At 43.6% G+C, this 7,502-nt stretch overlaps 1 non-coding gene across 1 annotated transcript; it reads right to left on the bottom strand.

The window, feature by feature from the left end:
• Positions 1-6,311: 6,311 nt before the first annotated feature.
• On the bottom strand, positions 6,312-6,384 carry Trnav-aac (transfer RNA valine (anticodon AAC)). The gene has a single exon. It is a non-coding gene; the product is annotated as a tRNA-Val (tRNA).
• Between the last annotated feature and the right edge of the window lie 1,118 nt (positions 6,385-7,502).

Genomic DNA, 7,502 nt, shown 5'->3' with positions numbered 1-7,502 from the left:
AACTGGGGAGCCGCTGTGCATATAAAGACCGCTACGCTATCCACCCTCTGTCGATGGCGACCTACTTTTCAGACCGGTCGCGTCGCTTCCAGCCGCGTTTATTACTGTCCACGCGGGTGTGCAGGGTGGATTGTTTGTAGCGCTCGCATTCCGTGAAGATCGATCGATGCGCTCTAGCGCAGCTGGATAAGCTAGAGTGGTCAAAAAGTGAAATTTTTACTTGGTGATTCCAAGTTGAAAGGAAAGATTCTAACAGCTATTGTGCATTTTTTTTTTGCAGTGAAATGCCGGCCGCTTGTGTGGTCAGTTTTGTTCTTGGCAATGACACTACCTCTGATAAAGTGAACTTACCGAAATGTTATTTGACGTTGACTACCTTTTATTTTTCTACCGTTTTCTAACCCGCCGTGGTTGCTTGGAGGCTATGCTTTTGAGCTGCTAAGCATGATTTCGTGGGATCAAATCCGGGCCACGGCGGCCGCATTTTGATGGGGGCGAAATGCGAAAGCACGCGTTTACTTAGATTCAGGTGCACGTAAAAAAAACCTGGGTGGTCCAAATTACTCCGGAGTCGGGGCACTATGGCGTGCCTCATAATCAGATCGTGGTTTTGGCACGTAAAACCTTATAATTTTTACAGCGAAGCTCTAAATGCCTAGGCTGAAACACCCGTGGTTCGACCACAAAAACCCTCCAGCTGAAATAAACCCATGAAAAACTCGCGTCTCGTTTACTTGGTATATACCAAAATCAGCGTGGAAGGGTACGAATGTGTGACTAACATGACTGATAGGTCATGACATCAATAACATCACATGCTCGTCAGTTACGTCACGATTAAAGATAATAAAATCAAGTGTGGTGCATACCCGCACTGGATATGCGGGTATTAGCCAGGGATAGGCGGGTAGGAGCCAGGGACCAGAAAGATAGAAAGAAGGAAGGAAAGAAAGAAATCACATGTGGCTCATACCGGGGCCACACATTATCCAGCTTCGCTGGTTTACCATCTGTATGAGCTAGGTGCATGGGTGGTGAAATTTTTAAAAATTGTTTTCTATTAGATATTGCACAGGTACTCATTGAGTGCTGGTGAAATCATGATTCACTGTCGGACAGAAATGGGAGGGGGGTGAGATGGGCGAACGCAGACGAGACAAATATGAACGGGAAGGCCTCTCCTGAGTAATTTATTCGAGGTGCGATGTGACATCGTGGATAGCCAGTTGATGTATTCTTTTATTATTGAAACGAAAATAAAAGAGAGCGATTTTGTTAGTGGTGAGAAATGCTGTTTTTCACATACATTTAACAATACTTAGAAAATTTTGTATGACGAGACGCAGCGTCACAAGTCCGAAATGCTTGACTGCAGATAAAACATTCATCCTATCAGAGTGAGTGACTCTCGTGAGTGCCATATGTGCAGTGAGCAACTTTAAAACACGTTATATACTTAGTTATTCCCCTTTAGCGTTCCATTAAGCCCTTGTGGTGCCAAAGTGTTTGCGGGTATTCTGCTTTAAGGGCATTCTGTAAAACGTGCTGTAGAGTAGAAGCAAAATTTGCTGAAGTATATTTTGAGGATTAGCACTGTTTCTTAAACCAAGTGTCTCGACTCGCTTCTAAGCCCCCGCGACGTAGATTGCAATTTGTGAAGTTGCCAGCGTGCAGCATGCCACTGTGGGACGTGCCGAAGCTGATAGTAGATTATCGCTCCGGTCGGCTAGAAGAATAAAAAAAAATGATAAAACGGCTGCTTATGCCCATGCTCTATAAGCGGAGAGGCCGCAGTCCTGAACAGCACTTTGCATATTTAGCTGTTGAATGAAGGGGGCGCGTATCATGCACTTTGGAAGCGGGTGTGAAAATGCACCGGATAAATTAACCGTATTTCATTATCCCCATCAGTAACGCAATATTAACCAGATTATAAGATTCCCACCTTTAGCGGAAACGCAAATGCAAATGAATAGCTTTAGATTTTTGAAATCCTATTTGCTTATAATATGACCCGTTATTACGTATGTGATGTCTACACTGTTAAGATGGTTTCCACGTTGTTATCGCTTCCCCTGCAAGTTTCTATTTAGAATTTTGTTAAAATATGGGGTTTAACGTCCCGAACATTCGCAGCGGGTTATTGACGCCTTAGGGGAGGGCTGTGAAATAATTGTGATCACATGGGGTTCTTTAACCTGCACCCAAAGCATGGTACGCGATAGTTTTTGCAATCAGCCTCATCGGAACCGAACCCGGGACCTGGTGCTCAGAAGATGGACTGAAATGAACCAGACATGAACTATACCAGAATACCAAATTGGAAGTAATAACAAAGCTTTTCTGTGTTATTCTGTCTTGTTTTCTTCACCAATGCTGCGTGCCAAGATGATAACCACAATTTACTGTTGTACTAAACAACAGCCAGTGCTCTTCGTATTCCGGCCACTTGGCAGTTTCTGCTGTGGTAGTCCCTGCCATCATACCAACTGTTGACTTCTTGCTTCGTGTGTGTTTGTTTTACCATTACTATTTTTTTTTCTTTTTGTAATAAAGCTAACTTGTTGGCGTTAATAAATTCGTCTATTTATTTGGTTTAAGCCAATTATGCCAAGTTGCATAGGCAGGGGTAGTGGCTTCGATATTGTTTTGTATATGCTCCACAATATTTTCTTTCTTTCTTTACTCCCTTTATCTTGAGTTTCATTCTATATTGTGTAGTATATTTTCTCTCGTATCAAAATGTGTTTCTCTGGCCCTTTACTTTATATTGAAGCAATAAAATGTTTCACAACTAGCTACGTTCTTCGGCTCTCGCAATGCAAATTGCCTTGTGTAAAGATGTTTCGGTTGAGTACTGAGGTTCTCTTAACCCAGCTTAGTCCCATAGCTCCCACCATAACATCCTTCCTTGACAGACAACGGGATCCCACAGCGCATTTTCACATCTTTTTGTAGACATGTTGTGGCTCATTCTTGTTGCTGGAGGGCAAGCCCGCACAAACAGTTAATACATTCCTCCTTGCACGCAGCAGACCTTCATTGGTCGTACTCATAATGATGTCCAGCTAAATATGTGAAGACCATGACCCGTGTAGCAGTCGGGCACGCTACTCGAGGTGTTGGGTGAAAGATACGTTCCGCACAGTTATCAAACACACAGAGGGCCCATACATTCACAGACTTGTCCACGCTCTCAACCTGCTCATAAAGTCTCACTAAAGTCCATAGTCGTGCATTTGCTGCAGGCGGGATAAGGCAGAGAGAGACCTGCATGCAAGCAGGCTCGGGTTCATGGCCGGCCGTGTGAGATGCATAGTGCATTATGTTTCTTGCTAAGAAAGTTTTCCGAGACCGTCTAAGAGGCTCGAGAAGGAAGGTGGTTGGCAACTTACGAGCAACCGGTACAGTTACATGTGGATCCGATGGATGGCAGGAGCGTTTGTCAGCGCTTAAGGTACAAGTGTATGGCGTACAATGTATACGTGCTATATTCCAAAATACTATGACGATAGTGGTGCTGTGTTTAAATCAGCTGCAAAACGTTTACACGAGCCTTAGAGAAAGATCGATAGTGACCCCCTAGTACATAAGCGGCCTTCTCTGCTCATATTATTTAACATTTTTTCTTTTATATGTATCCGTGGCTATCGACCCAATTGTATTTGTTGATGTTATTTCTTTCGCCCTTACAATGTTTCTATAACGAAGGCTCGGACGTGTGGACCTTATGGTCATAGATGTCTCATAATGTTCCGTATTGATGTGTGAGAACGGTCCCTGTTACTCAACATCGTACTATTGACCAAAAAAGTTTACGGACCACGGGATCTCAGAAAACGCTAAATATCTAAGCAGCCTTTAAAAGTAGTCAGTAAAACCGTACATCACAATGTTGTTCGCATATACCAGTAGAGGCGGGAAATGGGAATACCAGGCTGCGTTTCGAAGCTGCGGTGATATTCAGCTTTTTGTCAGCTCCCTTGGTCTGTAAACTTTTTCGGTCGATAGTACATTACGGCATATTATGCTACATTCAGAAAAAGACATTCTAGAGTTTTACCTGCCAAAACGACTACCTGATTATGAGGCGTGTCATAGTGGGGGACTGTGGAATAACTTTGACCACCTGGGGTTCTTTAATGTGCACCAAATGCATAGTATATGGACCTTCGAAATCACAACTGTTTGGTCTAAAGTATTTAACCAGACTAGCACGCACTCTTCTTTTTCAATCCAGTTGAACACCGGACAATCTCCAGTAAACACACGAATGTGACATCCCGTCATCCACCATTCCCTTACCCCTCCCCCCACATTTTTACAGTTTAGGCAGCATTTTATTTTAGGGTAACTTTTATTGCTCATAGTGCCTTAGCTCATATATAGGTGAGATGGAGTAGCAGATGGTACGTGCTTCCGGCCTCTCCACCTCATCGACCTGCCCAAAGTAAATTTGGAGCTGCGGCCAGAACGAAGCTTCCTTGTTTGGTGACTACATTCACTACATTTAGCATTTAGTAATAAAAAAAAGCTTAATTGTGCGCAAGCGCACTTGGCGTTCCACATTGACTAGTGTTGGCACAACATCTCTTTGAATTTTGTCTCCAAGTGGGCGCTGGAAGCTGGTGGTGGCATAACTGTATGCCGAGAACTATACTGAAAATTTAAACCTCATCACATACATACCTTAAGAGCCCAGTACCTTAAGAGAACAGAGTGCTTAAATTTATTTTTAATGGGAGCCAAACTTATTACTTGGCACATATTGCGAATTGAAGTTCCAAGTTTGAAATTCTCATTTCCAATCTTGCTTTTCTCTTCTGTGCAGATTTTGCTTGCCTGTGTCTACAAGAACCTTCACAGGCCACCTGCTACAGCAAGCTTTTGACGGCGGCTAGTGCACTCGTACGAACGTTGGCCTGCTCTGGCTGCGGCAACAATCATCTTCAAGATCCATGCATGACTGCTTTCGCTGCTGTCTGTCACTCTTGTCACTTTCTGCATCTTTTCTAATTTATTAGGTAATAATATCTGACTATGTCACGAGGTGTGATGTAGATGTCTTGCTGCATTTTAGCCTGCAATCATGCTTTATGCACTGCACTGCATGAATATCTCATCTGTACAATGTGTGCAAAAAATAAAGGCATATTCGGATTTATGCAAGGAATTCACTAATGTGTGGTACGCCGAAGAACTGGGCATTATTTCTGCGTGATGCTATATGCAAGCATTATATTGGCGGATAGAGTGGTGCGCAGAGTGTTTTTCTAGATGTGATTCAGTCTTTATTTATTATGAATTCATTGTACACAGCATTCTGTTTTGTATACCGGTGTCATGATATCCTGTCGCCTATAACTGAAACCAGGATGTCACAGCATCACCGACAAAACTTTCCTTGCTGGAAACTAGTTCAGTTTGCAGGAGACCCAGCAGGGCAACTTTTATCAACAATGATGTGTTTCACGCAGAAGTGACATCCTTGTTTTAGTCAATGAGAGCACATAGCCATGACAGTGGCGCACAATACAGATCTTCTTTTATTAACAAAATAATTGTAACAGGCAGCATTAAATTGATTGGTCTAAGAAAAGTGTGCTAGTCGACCAATCAGGCTGTGTTACACCATTGACATCATTCACATCTCAAAAAGTACCTGTGCATCGCTCTGTCCGACAATATATATTTTTTCGTGTGATCCGTGCCTCGTTTAGAATAAATTGTTACTGTGGACACACATGGTGTTACTGCAACCGCTACAACGAAAATTTGAGGGAATGTCTAAGAAAAGTCTTCAGTTGTCCTTGTCAAGATGTTCGTTAGCCAACTTTTAGCATAATGTTTGCAAATTTTACTGGAGTATTTCTAGTCGTCCAAGGCTACAATATTTCATGCTCAAGACAGCTACTAGACTTTTAGGTTATCCGCTCAAGACATGTTTTAGACATCAAACAGCTGCTTGCGTGTTTCATGGGATAGACGCAGGAGCCGGGCACTTAAACAACATTGTAGTGTTGTCAATGGTAGATTCCCAAGCTCAGGTGAGAAGCACATGCGCAGCTCTCGCTTCTCATTCTTGCTTTGGCGCGTGGTTTAGAACTGAAAAAAGGACAAAGGAAAGACAATGAAGCGCACTTTTTTATGTTTAAGCCACGCACAAAAAGAACAAGAATGCCCAGCAAGCCTAAGCACCAACTTTCCCAATAAGTTTTTTTGTAATATCTATCTCGCTTCTCCTCTGAGGTAATTTGCTACTTTGATGTAGGGTTTTTTTTTTTTCGTGGGGCAAAAAAAAAAAAAAAACATGTGCCTGCCAGGGATCGAACCTGGGACCTTCCGCGTGTTAGGCGGATGTGATAACCACTACACCACAAGCACAGCTGCTCGGTTGGCATTTCGAAAGAGACCACAATGGAGCCCGCTGGGTCGCGGTGGCCTACTTTCCGCGACTGGTTTCGCCGTACTTCTGCCATTGCGCCGCGGATTACTTTGGATCGATAGAAGGACTGGCGCCCTCTGTAAGTAGATGTAGAGACTAGCGGCATCTACCCGGAAGGCGCGCGTTAACTGGAAGCATTTTCTCGGGAGCTACGATTCTATTTAGGATTTCGCCAATGTTGTCATTTTGTTTTCACAATACTGCGGTCACAACAAGAGGGCACATCGGGTATTAACTATTTATTGTTTTCTACTTGTTTCAATAGCCAGGTTGTCGTTAGATGTCGCAAAGTGATAACATCCATGAAAATTGGAAATGTAGCCTCAAGTACAACCAGGCTGGCTGGCATAGTCAGTTCCGAAAATAAGTTCAGCAATTTGTGAGGCCTTCCACATTTAGAGCTGTGCACACCATATTAAGAAGAAGTGGGAAATTTTACGCTCGGCAGAAGTTTACGCTCGGCTGTGCTCTCGGCAGGCGAGCGCAGGAGCGCCAACCATCTACGAGGGCGGCGGGCTCAAGCAGCGCAGGGAAACCTCGGCCGCAACCAGTAGGTGGAGGGGGTAAGACGCCCACTTTAACATGAGTTAGGAGCGTAAGCTGTCTAATGCGTGAATAAATGTAACCTGTGCATTTGGGTATGCTATTTCTGCACTCTAGCGCCGATACACCGTCTGCAGCAGGCACAAGACGTTTGACGTGACCAACAGTAGCTTTGTCCCTGATATAGCTTGCGCGGTCTTTTTTAGAAATGTTTTAAGATTCCAGCTATCCTTTTGCTGAATTCTTCACTGGCACTCCACAAAGACAAGCACGTTCGAAACAAGCATGCTAGTCTAAGGGTTCAATATTTATTAAAAACACTGTGTTATGATTTTTCACATTCGAAATTGGGCTAGCAGAGCCTATGGTACATCCACACGTCAAAATACTAGAGCGAATTTGATTTTCTATCTCGAAGATTGTTCTGACTCCTAACGCAGCCTCAATTGCTTGAGATGCCGCAAACACTTGCATTTGAGCACCTGCCTTGCGAGAGCATCTACGTTGGGCGGCC

The sequence above is a fragment of the Dermacentor silvarum genome, chromosome 4 (genome assembly GCF_013339745.2).
Source record: "Dermacentor silvarum isolate Dsil-2018 chromosome 4, BIME_Dsil_1.4, whole genome shotgun sequence".
NCBI lineage: Eukaryota > Metazoa > Arthropoda > Arachnida > Ixodida > Ixodidae > Dermacentor > Dermacentor silvarum.
Note: the sequence above shows the minus strand (reverse complement) of the source record. Positions and strands in the feature narration are given on the sequence as shown.